General features: G+C 47.5%; 1 protein-coding gene across 4 annotated transcripts in view; it reads right to left on the minus strand.

Annotated features, from left to right (window-relative positions):
• The window catches only part of ASAP2 (ArfGAP with SH3 domain, ankyrin repeat and PH domain 2), a 158,611-nt gene that overhangs the window by 130,684 nt on the left and 1,163 nt on the right, over window positions 1–26,764 (minus strand). The window contains exon 1 of one of the 4 annotated variants that reach the window (XM_067008171.1): window positions 6,573–6,707. The exons of 2 other annotated variants lie outside the window; for them this stretch is intronic. The gene's annotated coding sequence lies outside the window, so the exon portion shown is untranslated. Of the gene's footprint in view, window positions 1–138; window positions 345–6,572; window positions 6,708–26,764 lie in introns of those variants that run through there. One more of the 4 variants, XM_067008170.1, reaches the window with a different exon arrangement.

Genomic DNA, 26,764 nt, shown 5'->3' on the forward strand with positions numbered 1-26,764 from the left:
AACCACCTCCCAGCTGTGGAAGAGGGAAAACCGCAGAAAGCACACACAAGACACCCACGCAAGACATCGCCTGAGCTACACACCTGCCCGCAGAACCGCACACGTGGGACCACAAGGTAGACACAGGATGCCGCTCACCTTGAACTTGTCTGCCGTACTGCTCGCTTTTAGTTTGGAATAGGTGTAAGACCACTGCTATCTGACTGTCCACGGGTTTTTTCCAGGACAACCACTCCCAAATCAAAGGCAGACCACTGGGAGCCTCCGGCGCGCTACGTGCTTTTTACCAGAGGAGCGAGACTGGTTCCCATCCTTCCTGGTGGCTCAGAACCCAGCCTTTCAATCACACAGCTGAGAGACCACACAGATGCTTCCTAGACGCTTGCAGAGGAAGAAGAATCATCCTAATCTTCCCAAAGATGTGAAGTGTGTCTTTATCAAAAATTCACAGTATAAGTGAGAAAGGTCTCAATCCAGCCTCAAGACTTGAGGCATTGTTAAAACTTCTCCATTTTCACTTACTTTTGAAAAGCAAAAGACAGAAAGCAACATTTACAAACGAAGCATGTACAAAACAGGGATTTTTCCCTTTTTTTTTTTTAATGCTTGTATCCACGCAAGCCAGAAACTTGGGTGTTTTCCTGACTTCCCACCACTTCCTGAGCCCCCGCGGCCAAGAGGTCACCGAGACCTGTCTGTCCCTCCTGCGTATTTCCTCCCTGTCCCCTGGCTCCTGCGCAGGAGCAGAACTCGTCCTCTCGTATCGGAACTAGCCTCCCCTGGTCTGTCTGCCTGTCTCCCCGCTTCCAGCCTCAGAGGTATCTTTCTGACTCAGCCCTTGCCCTGTCCCTGCCCTTACGCTCAAAAGCATGCCACACCTCCCCACCAAGAACAGGATAAAGTCTAAGCTCTTCAGCTTATGGCAGAACTTTAATTAAGAGATAAACCAGAAGTCAACACATTCTCAGAAGCAAATGAACACCTTTTATCCGACCCAGGAAAGGAGAAAGAAAAGCAAGAGAAAAATGGATTTTAATTCTGCTGGAAGTAAATTATAGTTCCAAATTTTAAAGGCAGGGCATTTCAAAAAAAAAAAAAAAAAGTAAAATGTGTCATGTATCTCTCATACATATTGGGTTGGCCAAAAAGTCTGTTCAGGTTTTTTTGTAAGATGGAAACATCCGCAACATCTTAGGGCAAAACCCGAACGAACACTTTGGCCAACCAATACATACACATACATAATAATGGGGTAATAGGTTGCCTTTTTTTTTTTTAATTCTATCAATCTTTATATTTCCCCTCACCTTTCCAGTGAAAAGTCTCCCGATTTTTATAGATACCCAATTAAGATTTTTAAGGGCAAATAATTATAAAAGTAAATTACATTCAAGCTCTTTACATCAGTACTAAGGCAGTTTTAATTTTGTTAATCTTCATATCATAAACGTAAGCTGTCAAACTATACCCTAAGCCTTTGGCATTCTGCACAGCACAAGGTTAAAGGGTGGAAAAAATAATACAGGCAGAGGCGAGAACATGTCGGGAGTTTAAGAGCATCGGCGTCTTAATGCCACTCTCTGCAGGTCTCAACTGACAATACACCTGAGTGCCCTGAAAGCACGGTTTTCACTCCACGGCACTGGACTGAGCTTCAGCTTATGAAAATTTCTAAATCATCTTCATCCTGTCCAACTTAAAGAGAAACCCAGGCCCACCAAGACCCTCCCCGTCCTTTCCCGAGGGAACCAGAGCCAAGAGCAGCTGGGGTGCAGACGACTGTCCCCCCTTCGCCCTCCAAGCCTCCCAGTACTTGACAACCTTCCAGCCCAAGGGTTCCCCGCGCCGCACTCGTGACGCCCGGGGCCTCCCTGTGCTCGGGAGGGTGTTCAGCAGCACCCCTGGCCTCCGCCCACTGAAGAAACCACCAAGCACGTCTCTGGACCTTGCCAGAAGTCCCCTAGGAGGCACAACCGCCCAGGCCGAGCAGCTCTGTTCCAGCCTCCTCCGACTGCCTTCGCCATTCGAGGGAGGGCGGCATCGGCCTCATGCGCCAACGAAGTTCTCTGGGTCCCACCACCACGGCCACCCTCAGGGTTCAGGCTCGGACAGAGCAGCCTGACTTGCTTCTTAAACGTTCTCATCATTCTGCCACTGGGCCCAACGCCACGTCCGGCAGCCATGCCCTCCCACACCAGCGCCCCCCCCCACCCCCGCAGCCTCACCTGCCCTCTCCACGGCTCAAGTTCAGCTTCTATTATTTCACTGCCTGATGTATCGAGCTTTCCAATCAGCATGCCAGAAGGCCTCGGGCCATACAAAAGAGAGCCACTGCGTGATGATTTACAACATCCGGCCTCTGTTAGAACGAGGAAGGCCTATAATAAAAACTGAAATAACAGCAGCTCACGGTAAAATCAGACCATCCAAGGAAAGGGCCAGCTGATTCCGCACTGGGCGCTCTGTCTGCGCCCAGAGCCTTCGCTGCTCCTCTACTTCTCATAACAACGCTCTGAAAGCAACTCTGTCCAGGGCACCCGGCGCATAATCCATCACGGCCACCCTGGTGCATATGAAGTCAGGCCACCCGTTTGGTTCAAAAGGTCATCTAAGTCAGTCAGGTTCAAAACTCCAGGCCCCATCTCTAATCTGATTAATTCCATCATCAGTCACTGTAGCCATGCACAGATCCCTGCTTACAACACAAGAGGGAAACTTCCAGTTGGCACACATCAGGTCAAGGCACTGAAAACACCGCATCTGGAGAAATCCAGCTCATCGGGAGAGACGGGTACGAGGCAGGGTGAGGGCTGTGGGTTTTGTGGGGGAAGCAGAAAAGCGGAGTCACCTCCCGCCTGCACCGCCCATCGCTCGGAGCACACTTCACACCATCCTCCAATTCCTCCTCAACACTTCCCCAAACAGGATGTGTCCCAGCAGTGAGTCACGAAAAATAGGGTATTTCTAGAAATCCACAGGAAAGAAGGTGTGGGAGAAATTTTCTAAAGAGAGGGAACAAAAAGACAATATGCAAAGCTAATTAAGCATTCACAAGGCCGGAAGTGGGCTCTGCGGGGCCACACCGCACTGGCCAGCTCTTAATCTCATTCCTCCCTCTGCTGAACTCAAGGGTCCAACCCACTGGACCCCCCAACAAACCCCCCTTCCCGCACTGGTCACCTCTCCCATCTAGTCAAACCCTGGGCTTTGTAACCATTTAGAGCCCCAGCCTCTGGATCTATCAAATGGGACGGTGACTGCCTCACAGATGGTGAGTCAGTGCCCGGGCGTGTCCTGCCTGTCCTCCCCGCCCCCTTCACGAAGGTTTCCTTAGGCCTCACAGGCACCTAGCACACGTTACTCTGTATTAGTATAATTTGTGTACCATCGTATCTCCCTGCGCCAGGCTGGAGCAGGAGCGCCAGCTGCCACGAGCCCTCACCAAGTGGCGGGCGCTGCGCCAAGTGCTCTTCCTGGGTTTTCTCACGTAACCCTCACACCGATCCTGTCCCTAGGCAGTATTATGACCAGTTCTCCCACTTTATGGATTTAGGGAGCTCAAGCTTTGAAAGCTGGGAGGCAGCACAGATAGTGTGATGATGAAAAGCATGAACTCAAGAGCCACAGTATCTGGGGTTGAAATTCTGGCTTTGACTGCCTAGCTCAGTGACCCTGGGAAAGTCACTCAGTCTCTCTGCGTCCCAGTTTCCCCTTCTTTAGACGCAGGGAGGACAACAGTGCCTACCCACAGGCTTGTCCTAAGGACTAAACACATTTAACATCTGCTAAGCACGTAGTGCCTGGCACGCAGCAAGCGTTCCGTGTTGGTTAAATACACATAAGTCAATGAGCCCATCTGCCTGTGGTCATACAGGCATTAACTGGTGAAACCAGTAGTTGAGTCCAGGTCCAAGTGGCTTCAAAGCAGAGGCTCTTGGGCTTCCCTGGTGGCGCAGTGGTCGAGAGTCCGCCTGCCGATGCAGGGGACACGGGTTCGTGCCCAGGTCTGGGAAGATCCCACATGCCGCGGAGCGGCTGGGCCCGTGAGCCGTGGCCGCTGAGCCTGCGCATCTCCGCAAGGGAGAGGTCACAACAGTGAGAGGCCCGCATACCGCAAAGAAAAACAAACAAACAAACAAAAAGCAGAGGCTCTGATCTCTGCATGGGCTCAGGAGTAACATAAGCTCCTCACCGGAATGAACCATTTCATCTCCGTATTCCTGCAAAGCTACTGGTCCCAGGCCACCATGCAAGTTTTCGAAGTGTCGTGTTACTAAAGGAGGGAAATCTGAAGAATTCATGAAAAGGTGTCTCCAAAAAGAGATTATCAACGCTAAAGAACTACCAGGCCTGCAAAAGAAAAAAGTACAAAAAGCATAGAAGCCTCTCATCATGGCAACCCTATAATTTGGATAACCATTCCAAGGATGTTTATTTTGGAGGCATTAACAAATAAATTTCCACAGGGCAATGGTACAAACCAGAAAACAGGGTGACAGGGCAGGTGGTAACCGTTGCTTCTCAATCCCGTCACCACCTGACAAGACTCTTCAAAGTCCCAGCAGAATACCAGCTTCCATCACAACCGTCACGAGGACTTCAGATCCCTGTAGCCAAAGCAACCCTGGGGTTAACCTTCCAGCCGTCCTGGACAATGATTAATTGACTCACACGGTTTTAAAGCCATGCCTGCGAACTGCTCCAACTCCAAACTGCTTTGGTCCCTGTAGGTAAAAGAAATAAGGAGCAGCATTCTCCACTCCTACTAAGAGGCAGTTTGGAAACATACAAGGAATCCTCTGAGCCTGGAGACATGGATACAGAACAGGTGGGGCACATATCTAATAACCCCGGAACCCCCTCATCCACAGGCAAGAGGCAGCCTCAACCCCTGCTATACAAGTTCCTAAGGGACTGAACCACTCCAACATGCTCTTACTTTTTTAGGATCCACATTCACTCATTCAACTTTTCAAACACTACCCTACCCTCTAAGAATCAAGTCTCTTCTCTACGGCCAGAGAAACCAGATCTCTGTGAGCCGACAGCACCAGCACTCCTGGATCATGTGCCTCACTCCCTGCAATCTAAGCTGTGTTTGTTGGCCAGTTTGACTCATTCAACAAACATGCATTACTCACGTATTATGTGCCGGGCACAATTCTGGGCCCTGGGGATGCTTCATTAAATAAGAGAGTCAGGAATCCCTGCCCATGAAGCTTAGGATCTAATGGAGGGAAGTAACTTACTTGTTACTTACAACAAGTAAGTCAATTCTGGACTAGGTTAGGAGGTGTTGAGAAGAGCCGTGGAGAAAAGAGAGGCCAGGCAGCTGGCCTCAGCGGTGGTCAGTGCAGGACTCACGAGAAGGTGACACACAAAAGGGACCAGGGAGGGAGCCGTGTGGATGAGCAGGAAGAAGAGAAGACAGTCTGGACAGAATGAACGGCGGGGAAAGGCTCTCAAGCAGAAACCCCTGCGCCTGCAAAGCGGCCAGGAGGGAACGTGGCCACGGCAGAGCAAGGTGGCCGAGTCAGGTCACGCCAAGACAACGTAGGGTCCCGCGCAGGGACCTCCACCCTGAGCAAAAGGAGGGAGATGCCGACAGAGCACCAGCAACGCCGGCCCCTCCACCACGTGACACCCAGCGACTGGCACACGCGCTCCGCAGGTGGCGGGTCTGCTGAGTGACTCAAACCCACGTCTCTATAGAGCCCGGCCGCGACCACCCCACCAGACGCCCCTTAAATGCAGGCTCAAATTAGACGTGACATCACACATACCCCAGGAGCAAGAGTCAGTGAGGGAGAGGAGATGGCAGAACAAGACGCAGAGCCTGAAAGCCCAGTCAGGAGTCAAAGGGAGACTGTCACCTGCCTCCCAGAGGTGACAAGCCCTGGCTGGAGGGACGGGAAGGGCGGAATCACACCAGAGAACCCTTCCAGCACTTAGAGATGCCGCCCACCTGTCCTGCTGGTGGAAGGGGGACTCCTCTCTCCAGACGGGTATGAGAAGAAAAAGGAAGTCAGTGGCTCAGGGAAAGTGACACACAACCACAGACCAACCTGAGCCTGGGCGTGATCTCCCCTCCGGAAACGGAAAGGTCTTTGTACCGTCGGGAGGCAAGAAGCCGACCTGTCACCTGCCACTCGGAACTAGGTCTCCCTCACGCACGGCGCCCTGGTCCCACAAAACCCCGCGGCCCCGTGTCTGCAGCACAGCCAGCCAGGCTCTGCACAGAGATCGCTGCTGCCTTCTCCACCGTTCTCGTCAAAACCCTCACAGATCCCATCTCATCTGACTGGAAGGGCTTTTCCGGGGATTATGAAATACAGATGTTTTCCTGACAATCTTCCCTCAAATGGGGGGTGGGGGGGAACCTACTCTCCTTTTCCCATACCTGCCCTTGCTCCCAGCCCAGATGGAAAACAAGAAACATCCTCTTCACCCAGCAGCTCAGGAGACGTGGGGACTATATTTATAAGCATCTCGATTCCTGGCAGATCCCAGGTCCATGTGCAGAAGCTGCTCTCCATTGCTGCCACCCCTCCCCTTCATGAGGCTGCACCTACCCAGAGAAAGCTTCTCACAATCTGGTTGTAGAACCGCCCTCTGGGGAATCAGTCCCAGCCTGGATTTTTCTTGCTAGTTCCAGCGAAGTCACAGGCCCACAGCTGCTGTACGACTGGTGCATGGTAGAGCCACTCGCTGGGGTAGCCAGGCACACAGTGGCAGGCTCAACCCGACCGCGTCACCATCACTTGCCTGCTGGGTCCCATTCAAGACCCTGAGCAAGCAAGCCTGTTGGCTCTGGCAGGATGTTATGAGTGACTTGGCATTGCCATAGCAACTGCCTCTGTATCTTACGGCATTTATCAAACCACAGTGTAATTGCTTGTTTACACATCTGTTTACACTGTGAAAGCCTAGAAGTCCGGATGCTCTTTACTCACATTAGTAAACGCCCAGTGCCTGAACAGGACAGGCAGACCTTCAATGAATGATGTGGAGAAAGCAAACACAATAATCTCCCCTTGCAGAAATCATAAAGCTGCTCTCAACCACTGCCTTCCTGTCCTCTAACAGCAAGGCTAGGACCTCTCTTCACTCCACTCACAGTCACTTCTATCCCAGCCCACAGAACGAAGAGCCCAACACTGCCCTGCCCCCCAATCCAGAGGGAAACCCAGCAGGCACAGCCCTCCAGAGCCGTGCATTTTCTTAGTTCTCTCCATGCAATCCATCTCCCCACCCTTGGGCTCAGGTACTTTGTCCTCATCCTAGAAGGCTCTCATCTCCTTCTGCTATCATTTATTCTGTCATTTACTCAACAAATACCCCAGAAGAGTCTTTGGTGAGTCAGGCCTCGTTCCAGGCTACCTACCTAACGCCTGATTACCATTGCAGATCCAGCAAAGGCTCAGGCTCCTGCAGGAAACACACCAACCACCGGCCCCTTCCACGAGACTGCGGCACAGCCAGGAGAGCAGTCCCATCTACCTGCTGTGCAGGTGTCCCCAGTGCCCAGCTTGGCAAGGGCGGGGCACACAGTCCTCGGGCTGGTTAATCACCAGATGCGGAGACACCGTTGTCAAGGCTCAAGGGAGTGCAGAGGTGAAGACAGCAGGAGTGTGGCTAACACTCCCCTCCGTCATGGCCGCTGAGTAAAGTACGGCCCAGTGACAACGTCCCCAGAGCAAAGAGCAAAGCAAGCGTGGGACACGCACCACCAAGGCTGAGTGGTTCCCTCCAGCACATGCAGGCTGCCCCCGCCACCAACTCTGCTGATGGAACCCTTCTATCTTGGAACCTGCTTGGATTCTCTGTCCCTGAATTTGAGATGTAATGATCTGGGGGGGAAATAAGGACCCAATTTTGAAAAGGAAAAGATAACTTTCTTTCCAAAGTGCTCCCCTGTCTCAACCCCCCCCCCAAAATCTGTACTGAAACTCCTCTTCTCTGCTGAGTCATTGCACTATCCTGACTGTCCACCTTCCACACTGCCCTCAATCAGGGAGGGCATTTCTACATGGGGAGAAAAGAGTCAAGGCCTTTAGCAGACAGTAAGGCAAGCACTCGCTCCAGAAGACGCCGAATCTTCCAACTCTGGTGCCACAGCCCCATAACGGGCTTTGGAGCTGCTGGAAATGTCACAGAAATTCAGCAGGAACTGTGCTTCACTACTGTGACGATAAAATGAAAATTTCAGTTATATAACACTACTGAAAAAGAGTGTCATTCATAATGCCTTTGTCAACCAAGCGGCATAAATTTACATACATTAGGTATCAACAGAAATAATTTGCATTTGGGTGTACCAGCTCATATACACTTTCTGTTGTCCCTTGGGAGTCTGAGAAATTCAACGTTCAAATGGCACCGTCGTTTTCGCCTGTCTGTGTGACAGCCAGATGGAAAGAGACCATTCATTTGTCCATCACAGATCAACTCTGCTCAGGAGGAAAGGGCACAGTTTACTTTGTCAAGCATAACAAAAATACGTCATCTACCAGCCCCTAAATGGGCTCAATTCTGCTGCAGCCACCCTATCGACCTTCCCAAAGAAAAAGATCTGAAATCAAATATCAAAACAGCAACCAAAAGGATTGAGAAAATTGTAAAAATGTGGAATATGATTATAGATACAAGGACTGGGTACCACTTAGCTACCACCTAAAATCCCTCTCTCTTCTCAAGGATAACCAAGTGAGTGAGCAGGATATAAAAAAAGAAACACGCAACGTAACTAGAACACTCACTATGACACATGATAGAAACATGTTTAACACTGAAGGAAGATATGCTTCTCTCAAAAGATACTTTATTCCAATGATAAATAATTCAGGACTGATGACTTCTCCAAGATTACACGGCCAAAGAGCACCTCCTATTACAGACAAGACAGGACTTATGCCTTACACTACAACCCAGCCCTTAAAACCTTATATTTAAAGATTCCCACCCCCCACCATGGCATTTAAATTACAATTACACCTACACTCACTGTTATCTGGGCTTTCCTCTCCAATCTGGCTGGTATTATCTGGTTATTATGAATAAATAGTACCTTTTCCCAGAACAACTAAATACCACTAGTATTAATAGTAACAGGTACTATTAACTCTCCTCTGACGTAAGGCGCAAATATTTCTAAATTATCTGTCCTCTCTAGTCATTTCTAAAGACAGTAACTCATAGCAAACAACGCATGTACAACATTTTGAATCTCTTTTAAAGTTGAGAGACTAAACGAAGAAGCTTCTAAGCATAAATAATCTGTGCATAAATACTATACCCACACATTTCTTTAACTCGATAAAATGATTATTGAGCACCTCCCCAGGTACTCTGATGCTCTGGGAAACAGAGAGATCGCTCACTGACAAGAGCTGTAAGATTCTGGTTCAAGTCTTCAGGGCTACCACTGACTACCTATCTTCTTCTTTTTTAAACTTCTTTTTTTCAGTGGTTTGAAAGACGGCAATTTTATTTATTTATTTGTTTCGTTGCTGCGCGCGGGCTTTCTCTAGCGGCGGCGAGCGGGGGCCCATCTTCGTTGTGGTGCGTGGGCTTCTCATCGCTGTGGCTTCTCTTGTTGCGGAGCACGGGCTCTAGGCACACAGGCTTCAGTAGTTGAGGCTCACGGGTTCTAGAGCTCAGGCTCAGTAGCTGTGGCGCACGGGCTTAGCTGCCCGGCGGCATTTGGGATCTTCGTGGACCAGGGCTCGAACCTGTGTCCCCTGCATCGGCAGGCGGATTCTTAATCACTGCACCACAAGGGAAGTCCACTGCCTATCTTCTTTTGCGAAGCCATGAAACGTCTGGGAGGCTGTTTCCTCAGCTCAGTGTATAAAACCTGTCCGGCCCAGTGTTTCGAAAACAGTCAAGCTTAAATAAAAATACAAGCATATTATTTTAAAAAGAGCTCCTGCTCTCGGGAGTGTGCAGTTTGGTTTCAGGAAACAAGAACACAAAGGCAGGAAGCAGGTCCATGGTGGGAATGTGCAGTTGCTCCAGGACAGTCACCCCTGACCGCTCCTGCGGGAGGGCCTGGGGGGTCGGGTCGGGCACCGCTGGACACAGGCTGCAGAACACCAGGCCCCCTTCTGAGTGACCCCCATAACGCAGGGCTGAAGACTGCAGCACAGGCCAGGTGTCCTAAAACTGCAGGAGATGCAGCTAATGGAGGCTACTAGTGGTAAGGGGAAACTCCTCAGGCACAGGAGGGCTGGAGAAGAACCGAGAAGCTAAACGGGTGGATCACAGGTCCACAGGGGGAGGAAGGCCTCTGCCATGTGGAGTCCCCAGCACCTGACTCTCTCAACCAGGGAGCAGAAGTGAGCACCCGGCCTCGGCTTGCACACCAACTCTCCCCCACCGTCCCCTACCACCCAGGCTGGGCTCCGCCGGCAATCGCCCTGTCCCAGCCCGCCCTGCAGGCCTCCGAGGTGTGTATCGATCCCTCCCCTGGGCCAGGCAGGAGAAGGGGCCGGCTCCCTGACCAAGAGCGCCCGTCTGCAATCTGTCTCCAGACCGCCAGGCAATTTTCGCCCCTGGGGTGAGAGCTGGGCCAGGCGGCCTCCGGAAAGGCCAGGCCGGTGATGTCAGGCAAGGGAAGAGCAGGTTTCTAGGCGGCTGACACTGCAGTGGGCTGGGCAGCAGGCTTCTTTGTTTTTCTCCAGGCTCCCTGAGTCCTCCCTCCCGCTCAGATTCGTCCCTGGGGCCAAGAGGCCAGTCTGAAGAGGGAAAGGAGAAGGGGAGAGTGATCCTCCTGTGGCGGCCAAGGAAGATCTCTGGCAGAGGCCACAGTTCAGAACGGGACAACGTGAGTGACGCTCACCCTGCCACCTCCCCTCTCCACTGAAGCCGCGCAGCAGGCAGGCTAGGAGGTGCCTCCGAAGCCATAAATGGACGTTCTCGGATCAAGAAAGAAGGCAAAAGGCATTTAGAGGAAAAAAGCTCAAGCGGGGTGGCAGGCAGACGTGTGCTGAGTCCTGCGTGGCCTAAGAGATGACCCCGCCCACTTCATACACATCTGAGTGATTACTAGGCATGTGCGCATGCGGGTATATAATGTGCTTCCTATAAAATAAATAGGGAATAAATTAATTAGTGGTTGGTCTTTTATTTTTATTTATTTATTTATTTATTTTATTTTTTTTTGCGGTACGCGGGCCTCTCACCGTTGGGGCCTCTCTCGCTGCGCAGCACAGGCTGCGGACGCGCAGGCTCAGAGGCCATGGCTCACGGGCCCAGCCGCTCCGCGGCACGTGGGATCCTCCCGGACCGGGGCACGAACCCGCGTCCCCTGCATCGGCAGGCGGACTCTCAACCACTGCGCCGCCAGGGAAGCCCAAGGTCTTTTATTTTTAAATGGTAGTTTCCTTAAGGGTAGAGACAAGATTATATTTTTAATACTTTCGTATAATGCTCACAGCGTTATCATTCTCTGCGTGTGTGGCCACCTGCCAAAGACCATACTCAACCTCTGAGGCCCCACTACCGGCCAGGCCTGATGCTTCCCCCCACCCCCTCCCTGGTGGAGTCACTGTTTCTCCTTCCCTCCCACTCACAAGCACCTCTGAGGCAGGAACTCTGAAGTCCAGGGCCTGGTACAGAGCCAAGGGCTCCACGCGTTTAATGAAGGAAGGAATTAAAGCCTGAACCAACCAACCACAAACCAACCAACCTTAGGAGGCGGCCAAAACCAGAAGAGGGCTGACTAATGAGTAGCCCCCATTTGACTACCTCGTGATGTACCTTCCTTTGTATTCCCAAAGCCCTAATCCAGGCCACAGTGACTGCTCCCCTGGGCAGTGGCCGATGCTTCGCTACTGGGCTCCCTGCTCTGGGTCCTTCTCGCCTTTGACCCTCTCACCTCTGTCCCCCATCCCCGCCATGCCAGGTCAGTCTGCCTTAAACCCAGCTTCTGTTCATTTCACTCCCCTACTCAAAAGCCTTGGGTATTTCCCTACAACCTTGGGCAGAAAAGGCTACTTCCACAGGTAGCAAGTACCTGGTCCTCACAGCAAGCAGGGATGTTGAAGGCAGGGGCTTGTGTGATATGTGGACCACTATTCTAAGCAACTTGAAGACTCTATACCCCCAAACATTCTGTCCATTCAGTCCGGACAGACTCTCTACAGTCACACCCTATCTTCTCCCCTAGGGGTAGGAACACTTTTTCTATAAAGGGCCCGATAGTAAATACTTTAGGCTTTGCAGGCCATATACACACAGTCTCTGTTGTATATTCTTCAGATTTGGGGTTTTTCTTCTTTCTAACTCTTTTTAAACCGCAAATACCACCTTTATTTTCGTTCACTTGTTTTTTGTTTTTGTTTTGTTTTGCATACAAAAACAGGGTGGACTGCAGTTTGCCAGCCTCTGCCCCGACCAAACAGGGGCTACCCTGAGAGCCCTGAAGCCACCTTCCATTGTTTCAACTTACCCACCTCAGTCAAGCCACGCCCTCCTTTGTCCCGCTCCCTGACGAGACCCCTGCCCTAGCAAGCAGGCACGGAGGAGGAAGCCAGGGCCACCCCCGGCACCAGGGCGGACCACAGCTGCAGCACACTTCATTCCGGGCATCAGACAGCCCAGGTCTGTCCCAGCGACGGGCGGGTGGGTGGACGGACAGATGGATATGCATCGATCCATAGACGGCCCAGCCAAAATCCACGGATGGACGGACGGACCAGAAACTGCTTTAAGAATTCAGAGAAGAACGTGGCTCCGATGAACCGGGAATGCCAGGGAAGCCTTTACAGAATAAGGAAGACATAACGTAGTTTTCAATGAAGAAACTAGATGACCAGGGTGCTTTACAGAGTGCGGATTTTGGTAATTCTTAAAGAGGTTTTCCTGCTTCAAAGGATAACATGACAAATCTCGATGTTTCAAATCAAAACGAATTTACTTCTAAACATACAGCAAGTGTTCTGAAGGTTAATATATAAAATCACAGAAACAGCAAGATTACCTAGGCCTTCAACATTCAACAGACATTTTCTGAGAACTGTGTGCTGGGAACCATGCGGGCTCTGAGGATTCAAAGAGAAGCCACACGTAATCTGAGGCACACTCGGTCTGGCGTGAGGCTCCAACAGGAAAACTATCTGCAAGCAGGCGTAACTGTGGACTTTGAGGCTCCCTCACCCCAAACAGGAAATGTCAAGATGCTCTGAAGGCAGCCAGCAAGCCTCGCGCTCCTTCACAGCAGACACCTAGGAGCCAACGGTTGTCCTCACTTACGTCTACGTGTCCCTGAAAGAGGTTTCCTCATCATTCTGCCGGAGCCCAAATCCCATCCTGAAAGATGCCCTAAATGCCTCTTTTAGGCCAACACCAAAGGAAAGAGTTGTTCCACATCATTTAATTTTCTCAGTGAACTAAAAGTAGTCAAAATTACACAGCGAAACTCAAAACCTATTTTCACGCAAACTCTCCTCAGTGGATTACGTGCTTCCCTGCCCAACACAGCAGAGTACTGATTCGGACTCGTCTTAAACCTGCTGCTGCGTGAAGACCCTCGGGGATGCCTAGAGCAGGGGTAGCTCCACACTTCTGAGTCCAATTTTCTCTTTTCCTCCCTCTCACTGGCCTCAGCTGTTGAGCCCTGGTCCCTGCTATTTCTACTTCACTACATGGTCTTTTCCAGAACCCCGAAGATGACCATGACCTACAGAGAAACAAGATGGGCTTTAGAGCAGCTACTTACACAGGGTTTTTTTTTCCTGTTTACCACCAAGTTCTAACACATGCCTACCGCCGGCTTTAACCACCCAACCTAACAGTACATTTTTCTTTGGAAAAACAGTAGCAAATTTCTGAAACACACATGAGCCGACACTGCTACTCCCTAATTCAAACCAAAATCTAACCAACTGTCAGAACCCTATACCAGCTCATGGTTTATCAGGGACAGGAATAAAGCCCTGAATCTGATACATCAGGCCTCACTGGCTTTGTGCACAGACGCTTAGGGATCCAAGGAGGTTCATAAATTAAAAGCGCAAATAAAACAGAAGCCCTAAAGAGATTTCACATTAGCTATGACTAAAGCAATTTTGTCATAAGATCAATCAAATCTCCTTTACTTTGCTCTGACCATAAAGAAGAAAACTGTGCACTTCAAAAATTAAGCTCCTTCCACACTGTTACAGAGGACAATAAATCATTTTTAAAAGAATAATAAACCCAGTTCTGGAAAACTGAAGGGAGGCAGTGTGGTAGGAAAGGAGGCCAACTTTAAATGTCATCACCAAAGCAGCAGCTTACCGGGAAGGAAGGCCTCAGCCTGAAATCCCAAAGTAAAGCTTCCCTCCTGAGTCCCCTCTGGCTGGAATCTCCACTTTGAAAAGAAAGTACAGGGCCCCGAGGCTCTGAAAATACACTAAGGGAGTGAAGGTAAGAGAATGCAGGGGAAAAAAGAGGGGAGATGATCATTTTAAGCTTTGGACGCTGCCTAGACAGCAACCCCGTCCTCAAGGAAAAGAAACAGGAGCATGGAGGAGGGAAGGGAAGGGAGATGAAAAAGGTGCAGAGCCGCCTGCCTACCTCAGGATTTCCACTGTGCTCCACCCCTGCTGGTACCTCTTCCAAATGAGAAGGCTGCGTGTGGCTGGCAAGCTACAACCAAGGCAAACAAAAGCTACAGGTTCTGACAGCCCAACAGCCTGAGTAATAAACACACCTCATTCCTATTTGCCACAAAAGAAAAACCAACAAGAGAATTTACAAGGTGAGAAGAAAACCAGGAATCTCAACAATTACCTTTTGTCAAGAAGCCAGCGGTCTCCACAGTGACAAATAAAGGTGATGCTTATAGAAAGAGGCAACCAAAAAGCTGCTAACGGGGAAAAAACAATGTGTTGTTCTGAGTTTGCTGTTGCAGAGACAGACAAGACCTGGCCCTGGACTGGAAACCTCCCAGGTACTCCCTACCGTACACCTTGGCTGGTCAAGGCAGATGTCTGCAACCCAGTTATCAACGCAGGTGACAGTTCCACTAACGAACTTTGCAACCAGAGACCAAGCCTCCAAGTGTTCCAATTTTCTCAGTATATTCAGAGCCCAAATGAGAACAAACATACCAATTAAATTTATTGCACCCCAATTCTGTGCAACCCATTGGCATTTAAAGATGATCAAGAGGGGCTTCCCTGGTGGCGCAGTGGTTGAGAGTCCGCCTGCCGATGCAGGGGACACAGGTTCGTGCCCCGGTCCGGGAAGATCCCACATGCCGCGGAGCGGCTGGGCCCATGAGCCGTGGCCGCTGAGCCTGCGCGTCCGGAGCCTGTGCTCCGCAGCGGGAGAGGCCGCAACAGTGACAGGCCCGCGTACCGCAAAAAAAATAAATAAATAAAATAAAGATGATCAAGAACTGATCCAGCAATGAGACAATGAAAAGAAAAAGTATCCAGACTGTTAGGGAAGAAGTAAAACTACCTCTATTTGAAGATGACATGATCTTGTATACAGAAAATCCTAATACATACATACACACACACCCCATTAGAGCTAATAAACAAGTTCACCAGTATTGCAGGATATAAGATCAATACACAAAAATTAATTGTATGTCTATACCCTAGCAATGAATAATCCAGAAAGGAAATTAAGAAAGCAGTTCCATTTACAACAGCATCAAGAAGAATAAAATACTTGGGATTAGCAGATGCAAACTATTATATATAGAATGGATAAACAATAAGGTCCTACTGTATAGCACAGGGAAAACTATAGTCCATATCCTGTAATAAACCACAATGGAAAAGAAAAAAAAGAAGAAAATACTAAGGAATAAATTTAACAAAACTTGTACACTGAAAATTACAAAATATCATTAAAAGAAATTAAAGACTTAGTAAGTGGAAAAACATCCTACCGCCATAGATTGGATGATATTAAGATGTCCACAGTCCCCAAGTTAATCTACAGATTCAAAGCAATCCCCATCAAAATCCCAGCTGGCGCTTTTTTTTTTTTGGCAGTATTTGACAAGTTGATCCTGAAGTTCATATGGTAACAGGGACCCTGAATGGCCAAAACAATTTTGGAAAAGAAAACAAAGTTGGAGGACTGGCACTTCCTGCTTTCAACACTTAGCATGAGCATAAGGATAAAATCAGTGGACTACAACTGAGAGTGCAGAAATAAACCCATACATCAAACTTCAACTGATTTTCAATAAAGGTGCCAGAAGTATTCAATGGGGAAGGAACACTCTTTTCAACAAATGGTGTTGGGACAATTAGACATTCACGTGCAAAAGAATAAAGTTGGAATCCTACCTCATATCATACCCCTACCTACCTCACAAAACAAACTCAAAATGGATCAAGGACTTCAAAGTAAGGGCTAAAACTTTAAAACTCTTAGAAGAATATGTAGGTGTGTATCTTTGTGACCTTATATTAGTAACAGTTGCTTAGGTATGACAACAAAAGCACAAGCAACCAAAGGAAAAACAGATATTCCTGACTTCATCAAATTAAAAACTTCTGTGCTTCAAAGAACATCATCAAGGAGGTGAAAATAGGAGAAAATATCTGCAAATCATGTATTTGTTAGGAGTCTAGTTTCTAGAATATATAAAGAGCTCTTACAATTTAACAGTAAAAAAAAAAAAACCAAATAATCCAATTCTAAAGTGGGCAAAGGATTTAAATAGGTATTTCTCCAAAGAAGATATACAAATGGCCACAGGCACATGAAACAATGCTCAACACCACTAGTCATCAATCAGGGAAATGCAAGTCAATCCAGGAGAGATCACTGCATATCCACCAGGATGGCTACAATCAAAAAGACAGACAGTAACAAGTGCTGAAAAGGATGTGAAGAAAATGGCACCCTATACACTGCTGCTGCTGGGAATGTAAAGTGGTGCAGCTTCTTTAGATGATATTCTGACAGTTCCTCAAAAAGTTAAACACAGAGTTACCACATGCCCCAGCAATCCCACACCTAGATATATACCCAAGAGAACTGAAAACATTTGTCCGCCCAAAAACTTGTACAAGAAAAATCACAGCAGCATTTTTCATAATACACAAAAACAACCCAGACGTAAGAGACATAAACATAATACACAAAAACATCTGGAAACAACCCAGATGTCTATCAGCTGATGAACGGATAAATAAAATGTTATATATACAATGGAATATTGTTCAGCCAGAAAAAGGAGTGAAGTACAGAATCATACCGCAACTTGGATAAGCCTTGAAAACATGACGCTAAGTGAGAGAAGCCAGACACACAAGGCCACAAATCCTATGATTCCATTACATGAACTCCATTCCACGAAATGTCCAGAATAGGCAAATCTGTAGAGGAGGAAAGTCGATTCGTGGTTGTCAGGGATTGAGGGAGAGGGAAATGGGGAGTGACTGCTAATGGGTATGGGATTTTCTTTTAGGGTGATGAAAATGTTCTGGAATTGGGGACTTCCCTGGTGGCGCAGTGGTTAAGAATCCGCCTGCCAATGCAGGGAACATGGGTTTGAGCCCTGGTCCAGGAAGATCCCACAGGCCGCGGAGCAACTAAGCCCGTGCACCACAACTACTGAGCCTGCGCTCTAGAGCCCGCGAGCCACAACTACTGAAGCCCACTCGCCTAGAGCCCGTGCTCCGCAACAAGAGAAGCCACAGCAATGAGAAGCCCATGCACCCAACGAAGAACAGCCCCCGCTCGCCGCAACTAGAGAGAGCCCGCGTGCAGCAACGAAGACCCAACGCAGCCAAAAATAAATTAACTAATTTTTTAAATGTTCTGGAATTGGATACAGGTGATAGCTGAACAATTCTGTGAATATACCAAAAAAATCACGAATTAGACACTTTAAAATGGTACATTTTATGGTATGTGAATTTTATCTCTATTTTTTAAAAAAGCAACAACAAAAATAAGCACCTGAGGAAACCACAGAAAGGTTTTTTTTTAAATCAACTTGATTAATTCATAACCTATACTTTTTTTCAGGACTAAAAACTAGCCATTCATTGCCGATTTTTATTCCCACCATTTATTCTACTGTCTTTTCAAATTGAATATATGTGATACAAAGAACCATGAGATTTTCAGGCTGGAGAGGGTAGTCGGAGATCAACTAGTCCAAACATCTCTTTTAAGAGATCATACATCCAGGGCAGTGACTTGCTCAAGGTCATACAGCAAGGTGGAGACCACATCAGAAGTGGAATCGACTTCCAAGCCCTTGGCTAGTGCTCTTCCCATGCCACCATATTAACACAACCAAATCCACAGGGCTTCATAATAGCATGTCTTCCAGTGATGGAATGCTGGCTCCCCCTAAGCCTAGGGAAAAGCTCTTGGAACCCTGATGTCAGAAAATCAGTATGTACTTAAAATTCAACAGTCCAAATTATTTAGTGATCGCAAAACCCTGTGATCATTAACACAATCTTCTTCTCACCAGAGAAGCAAAGCACAACAGAGCTGCAATCAAGAGATCAAGGCATGCACCTGGAAAAAAAGTTCAAGGTGAGACGGGTAGCACACTACAGAGCCCCATTTGTCCCAAACTTAAACTAGCGATACACCCAAAGAAATTCCAGCTCATGGGCCAACCACCATATCCACTCCAGTGGTATTTTGGGGGAGAGAACCTTTAAAGGGGGAGTAGAGAGGGAAAGGGTTATTTTCACCTCTAGCCTCTTGAAAAGTATAAATACGAATGGCCAGCAGAAGTGGAGGAGGTGGTCAGAAAAAGTAGAGTGGCACGAGGCGGGTGAACTGTGTTGCAGACACAGAATGTCAGGAAATGTCTCACCTACCCTCCGCTTTACAAGTGAGGCCACTGAGCCTGGACTGGTGAAATCGGCTGCCCAAGGCCCAGCACCTGGGTAGCGAACAGGTCAGGGCTATCAGAGGAATAAGTACAGTACAAAGACTTAACATGTCCCTTCCTCTCAGAATCTCCCCGAAGTTCCCTAGCTGGCAGCAGAGGCGGCCTAGACAAGCCACATCTGTAATTCCCCCTTCAGTGGTCCCCTCTCCAAACACAGATCTGCTGACACGGAGGGAGCAGTGCATGGACCTGATTCCTGGCTGTGTGGCTCTGGAGTCCTTTACAAGCAGCTGCGAAGGTGTCCTCGGTCCCTCAGCTCTGAGGGGGAGGGAGGGGAGGCAGATGTACCTTTCTAACTAACTCCAAAACAGTTAAGGCCACTTAAATAAACACCTCTGATGCTAAGTACCTCCCCAGGGGTTAGAGTCTGATGACCTAGGCAGACAACTATCAACCAGCACTAAAGAAGCCCAGAGAAACACCTGAAGAGGGAAGTTCACGGGCAACAGAGATCCCAGCAGGAGACCGGCAGGTGAGGCATTAAAGGGCCAGCAGGAGGAACACCCCTAAGCACACAGGCTAAGCTCAGCGTGGCTAGGACTCCTGGTTCTATCAACCACTAATTGTGGGGCAGGCTGGCTACCTGCAGTCATGGAACTTGTCTGAGCCTCGGTTTCTTCAACTATAAAATAGAGATAACAGGATCTACAGCAGATAGCATAGGAGAAAGGATTCAGCAATTTAAAACACAGCACAGCCCCTAACCCAGAACTAGGGCTCAAAGAAATGTCAGCCATTGGTGTTAAAAACAAAAACAAAACCTCTATTAAGATTTCTTCTGGGAAACTAGGGAAAGAGGCCCCCAAATCCCGGTCACCTGGCTAGAATCCTAGACGCCGAGGGAATTCACAACTAGAGGGAACTGTCTTCACCAGCCAGCCGACTTTACTGCGAGCATCTGTGTATAAAATCACACTGACAAAGCCATCTTCAGCACCAGTGGAGAGATGATGTCATTAATAATCCCGTTAGTAGGGCAGGCCTCCTGCCAGGGTGTGAGCAATGCCTGGGGCCACTCGGCTCTGCAGGGCTGGGCATGTCAGCAGAGCAGTGGAGAGAGTAACGAGGAACCATTTCTGCAGCAACACGGACAGAGGAGGCAGAGGAAGCAGTGGCAGCGAGGGCTCTTCAGAAGCATCCACTCAGGAAATGCAGTAGATGCATCACAATGCAAGACAGCAAGAGAGGGGTCACACTGGTCACAGAGCCGTCAATATGGAGGGCCTTTTCCAGTCCAGGCTCTACAGAGGCAGTTGGCGGCTACCGGAGCAAACTCTCGTGTCAAAACGCTTGAGTCTGAATCCTGACTCTGCCACTTCCTAGCTCTGTGATCCTGGGAAAGCGGCTCAGGTTCTCTGGGCCTTACAGGGTTTTTGTAATCATCAAGCAAGTTAAGAGTTAATACGTGTAAAGAACTTAAAGCATGCCTGGCACACAGTAAGTGCTCAATAAGTGCTAAAAGGCAAGGAAAAAAACAACAACAGGGACTGACAGTTTAACACTTCAGTCATGCTGTAGATACCCCAAACACACTCATGCAACAACAGCATCGTTTCAAACACGTAACCTCACCGAAAACACGACAGAACTCAAACTCTGCCTTAGAACTCTGGGCGGAAGGTACCTGTCAATCTATCACTTCACACCCAAGCTTGCCCTATAGAGTCAAGGACAGCATATGACAAACCAGAAAAACAAGAAAGGTAAAAGTAGGAGAATTGGCGGCCCAGCTCAGGGTCCTGACTACAGGACTCATCAGATGCAATTCAGTTTTGCTGAACGCCAAGGCATGCGTGAAGGTATGAACTAAACCAGGACCACATGAGAAACTGCCAAGCCCTGACCTTGAAAAAAGGCAGAGAGCACCACGGCTGTCAAACCACAACTGACAGCTTTACCCTCCCCCCCTAGTTCCTCGACGCACCTTTACTACTGGATAACTATAACACCGGCTTGGGGTGTCACCCCCCTCTGCTCAACTCTAAGAACCAATTCATCACAATGGCGGTATAATTATGAAGCTTGTTTCAGGTGCATTGTTGCAGAATCACTCACTCACTCACTCCAAAATACAATTAACTAAAGTAATCTTACCAATAAGCCTGGAATTCTTAGCCTGAATTCAGGGGGGTCCATAAACCTGGATTGGAAAAAAGAATTACATCTGGATTTCATGAGCCCCCAAATGAAATTTAGCGTTTCCCTCAATTATGAACGTAAGCACCACACTGTGGTAGTATTAGCAGTACCTGCGACTCCAACAAAAGACATACTTACACAGCTTTAGAGTTGTTGGAAACAGCTCCCAATATTGTATACATTCATCAGTACCTCAAAATTAAAATATTTATTAGACCCAAAACCAAATCTTGATATTTAATGCTTTACTAAAGAAACATATATTAGTATGACACAGATTTTTCAAATATATTTTTCAAATATATTTCAATATACTTGGTTCCCTTTGAGATCCTATGTATTTTATTCAATGCATTAAAACATCTTTCTGAAAAGAGGTCCACCATCTTCACCAGAGTACCAGAGGGGACCATGGCACCAAAAAAGGGCTAAAAGGATAAACACTAACTGCACACCAAAGATGAGAAAATAGGTGCTTTATGGGGAAGGAGCTCGTCCCGCCCTCTTCCATCACTGGCACCTGGCAGTAACAAAATACCAGTAGATGCCCACACACATTTACAAATCAAGAAACCCAACATGTCCAATAAAGATGTTAAAAAAAAAAAAAAAAAAAGAAACTCAACACAACCAAATACAAATAAAAATACAGCCCAAGCATTCCAGCTCTGGTTGACAGTCCACTTATTCCACATCGTCCACACAAGAAAACGATAATGGTACAAAAGCACCTGGAAGGGTGCTGGCAACCACTTGAAGGCCACATGACACAGAAAGTATAGGCAATGAAGGCAGTTTCCTATTGTGGTAGAACTAGGTGAATTCACCACCTCTTTGTAGTGGGAAAGAAGAGTGTTTAGGGAGCTGAATGGGGACAGTATCCCAGGCATCAGACAGCTAAGAAAGTGTCACCTGCTATCATCTGCCTACAAACAGCAGAGGAGAGAAGCAGACATACCCCGCCGGCCCTGTCTACACAACTCTGCTTAATCTCTCCCTTCCATTATCAGTGTCTGCAGAAAACAAAATGAATACCCAGCACTGGCCCCAACACAAGTTCTACAGCCAGTCATGCTGAGCAGCACACAGCCGATCTTGATACCAACACTAAGTAGCTCCAGAGAGTGTCAGCTTTGCTACAGGGACACCAGCAGGCCCATTCTTCAAGTGCCTGAGTGAACCGAGCCTGGCCTCTGCCTTCTCTGGGACGGGAGCCCTGCTCTGTCCCTCTCGCCCCCCAGCACAGACAACACAGAGGGTCTCCATCGGACCTCTCGTCACCCCCACTGCTACCACCTAGGCCACGACGTTCTTGCCTGGGTGACGCCCAGCCCCAACTGGTGCCCCTCTTTTCTCTCATGCGTTGCCCATCTACTCTCCCTGGAGCAACCACCGGGAAAAGGTTTAAAATGTAAATCAGATCAAGCCCTCCAATGGCATCCCACCACGTTAGAACGAAATCCAATTCCCTCCCAAGACCCAGAAGGCCTCTTGTGATCTGGCCCTGCCTGGCCCTCACCCTCTTCTCTCCTCCAACAGGGCCTGAGCCATGCACATCTTCGGGCCTTTTCACGTGCTGCTCTCCCCTGGCTACTTCCTCATTGCCTTCTGGGTTCTGCTCTAATGCCACCTCTTCGGAGAGGCCTTTCCTGGTTTCAGTTTCCTGCTCTCCAGAGTCACATTCTATTCCTGTATTCTGTGTTAACTTCTCTTCAGAGCACTTATCACTACCTGACATTACATTACTTTACTGCAGTGATTATCAACCCCATTTACGGAGTGGCTTTAAAAAATGCCAATGCTTCAGGCCCCACCCAAACCAATTAAGTCAGAATTTCATGGAGTGGGCGAGGCATCTCTATTCTACAAGCCCCCCAGCAAGTGATTCTAATGTGCCGCCAGGGTTAGAACAGTGCTTCTCAAACGTTAATGTGCATATAATGCACCTGGAGATGTTATTAAACCGTCGATTCTGATTCCACAGGTCTAAGGTGGGATTTGACAGTCTGCGTTTCTAACAAGCTTCCAGGTGATGCCAAAGCAGCTGGTCAGTGGACCCTTCTCTGAGTTTCAAGCATGTAAAAAGCATTGTCCAGCAGAACTTTCTGCAGTGAGGAAAATGTTCTAAACCTACGCTGTCCAGCGCACATGTGCTTTATTATGAGCACTTGAAATGTGGCTAGGGCAGCTGAGAAACTGAATGGTTAATTTTAGGCTACCATATTGGACAGTGCAAGTCTAGAATGTATGTGCTCCACAAAGAAAGGCATCAGGGCCTGGACATGTGGAGGGTAAGAATCAAGGATTATTCCAAATTCGTGGCCTGAGCAGCCCTCTGTGGATTGGCTATGAAAATCCAACCAGAGGCCTAGATGGCCACCGCCTCAGGAGTGGATCAATATTTACCTAAGGCTGGGAGGCAGATACAAGAGACTATATTGAGACACTTTACTAATTAAAGCACGTGGTAAGCCACAGATGACTACCTTGACTTCAAGACTCAACTGCACAGCACCATGCAAGGCCCTCCTAACCACGGCCCCAGGCACACCTGACCACTCCCATCCCCAGGCATCCATGATTCTGGACAGTCTTGTGGTTACGGCCTCCCCACGTTTTTTATTGCATTGATTTGTTTATAGGATATCCGTCTCTCCCACTAAGCTGACGGCTGCTTCAAAGACAGAATGCATGCCTCTTGGGAAGTCTATTCCCATCACCTAGCACACAGCAGCACTTAATAAATACTGAATAAACGACAGGGCTTGGAACCCACCACGGACAGCATTAGTACTTTCACTGTTAATCCCAAGAAAGAGAGAAATTGAATGGGGGGTGGGGGAGAAGGGGGATCACATAAGAAGAGGTCATTCCCTCCTCGAGTGACTCGAAAGTTTCCAGACACCTATATCCAGATTACAGAACACAGCTTAACCAGGTGGCCCTGTCTGATCCAAAAAGGCTCATTTCCAAAAATAAGAAGGGACTGGGCAAGCGGATGATGTCCTTCTGACAACAAATCTAAAATCTGTTAGTCTGGGATGTGGAAGGGCTGTTTTTCAAACAAGTCACAGAGGGCTAAGATTCAGAATCACACTCTTGCCTAAAAAGTACGTAGGCCATAGGCTGGGTTCCCACTAATAACTGCTGGGAGGGGCTTCTGGCCCCAAGGACAGCAAGGCCCCTGGGAGTCTGTGCAGCCCAGATGCTCATTCTACCCCTGCAGTTAGAACCCTGGGCTGTGACAGCAATGAGATTTCCAAGGCAACCAAGGACAACAGAGTGGAGAATTATGACCCGGAAGGAAGAAGTAGATTAAATTTTAATACTCACGAGTCAACATCAAATTTATTTTTAAAACTGCATATCTGACAAAGCCAAATAAGCAAGCCAGAATGGATGATGCTCTACAGGAGGGTCTAACTATGAATATACCCCACACACGTACACAGTTTTTCCCTATGTTGAGAATATTTCAAAGATCTCAGAGACCCAAAGAAACTGAGACAGCAAGAAAAACCCCCAAAAGGGGGGAGAGGAGGGTTTTCAGATTCAGCCACAACTACTTATTTTTTTCCATTATTTCCAAAAACACAGGGCAGATTCCAGTTGAAGCACCAGACTTTGCTAAAATTGTACAAAACCATTACTTCACCAAGAGAAAGTGATCACTTTGCTAAAATTGTACAAAACCATTACTTCACCAAGAGAAAGTGATCATCACAAAGTGAAAATTTTAAAACACAGCTATATGCTGACCTGCTGCCAAGACAACGAACTAGTTAAAAAATAAGCAACAGTGAACAGACATATAGTAGTTTTCCATTCGCTCATTCAACCATTCCTTTCCCTTACTTCCCCCCACCCCTGCCCTGGCCACACCAACCCACCCATGTAAGTCCCACCTTGGGGCCAAACACCCTCATCAGGTTCTACGGATTAACTGTCATGTAATCTATTAAAGCAGTTAGCATTTAGTAAACCGGTTGTCTACCAGGTATTGCGCTGTGTATTATCTCATTAAACCCTCACAACCCTCTGAAGTAGACAGGTATTGTGATCCAGACTTTAAAGCCAAGGAAAATGAGAAAACATTAGGTATCTCATCCAAGTTCACACAATTGCCCAGTGGTGGAGTGTGAACTTGAACCCAGGTCCATCTGACAGAGGAGTAATTTAGAGAATTCAGCATTATTAAAAGTAACAGAAAGCAGCATCATTTCGGAAAACAGCGTGAAACCAAGTTCAAACCCCGGCTCTTCAACTTATTAGCTCTAGAACCTTGAGCAAATTAACCTCTCTAAGCCTCAATTTCCTCATGTGTAAAGCAGGGATGAGGAATAAATACAACAGATGTGAGGTTCATAGTACAGGGTAGGGATCCATTAGCTACCCAAAGTCCAGCTACAGGTTGTAGCAGACATAACCTATCTTGGAAGTAATAGGTTCACAAACATTAACCAGTTTAAAATTAGTTTACTAATTCCACAACACATTTGTTTTAAACACAGGACCAAGGACTTGCAAATTTTAAATTTATTTATATTTATTTGTCACCATATCCACTCTCATGTCTCACTTCAGTATGAAGAGCAGACGCTTGCTTAAAATCAAAACATCAGGGCATCACTGGTTAAATAAAACTGTTTCAAATTTAGTTCTCTCATAAAGGTAAGCTCACATGTACCATTATCTTAGTATGTATACTGAATTTGCTTAAAGTGAGACAGACCTGTAATGATTTGTTTTTTCATTTTGGAGACTTCAAGCAATTCTTGTTCTTAGACGGCAACACGGAGCAAAAGCCTTCAGTTTAGTAACAAGACCAAATCCAGTCTCTCTCTAATCTGCTCAGTAACTGAGCTCTAGGGCAATCTCCTGCACAGCATACAAAAAGAGCTCTGGAATTACACACTGCAAACTAAAATTAATCAGGAAAGGATATGCCAATTTTAATAGCAACTCCTATTTGCCTAGCTTTCCAGCATCTGCCAGTTATAATAATATTTAACTGACAAACTTCAGCACGAAAAAGAAACAGAACTTTAAACACAATTAAGCTTTCTTTTTAAGGCACTGTGTACAAAGCTTCCTTCCCTTAAAACATATTCAGCTACCTCTTGGGCTGCAATCATTCCATAAACATTTTTAATAGTGTATTTTCAAAACATCGTGAAAATTTCTTCTTGCTTTTCAACCGGCACTTCTGAAAAAACTTACTATGCTCGTCCCCATCTGCCTCATTTGAAGGCATCATCTTGAAGCCTTGCTAATACAGGTAGAATTAAGTGATGTGGGATCACAGAGCTCAGTACAAAAGGTTTACATTCAGCTCTCCTCTACAAAAAAAAAAACGGGGGGGGGGAGAAAGCCCTATACTAAGAACACTCAGAATGTTGAATCTGCTACTTTTGATTTAGCCTATTATTGACTGTTTATGTCTACGAAGAAAAAAATTTCCATTAAGGGAAAACATTCTGGATTTTTTTTTTCCCCAAGCAATTCCTAACAGCAGCTGCTTTGTTCAAGTGGGCAAAAACCTGAATGCCATCGCTTAATTTAAAGCTCTCTGGTGACCTCTCCTCACTCATTCTAGCCCAGTCATCTCCTTCGAAAATACCTACCATACCCCATTTTAAGAACGTAACTTGACATTCTGGCCAAGAGGAATTTAATCATCTATTCGACACTGGCACACGTGTGGCTGGTAAACCAGTTCTCTATTATGAGCCAAGCACTTGACACAGC

The sequence above is a fragment of the Kogia breviceps genome, chromosome 11 (assembly GCF_026419965.1).
Source record: "Kogia breviceps isolate mKogBre1 chromosome 11, mKogBre1 haplotype 1, whole genome shotgun sequence".
In the NCBI taxonomy this organism is placed as follows: Eukaryota; Metazoa; Chordata; class Mammalia; order Artiodactyla; family Physeteridae; genus Kogia; species Kogia breviceps.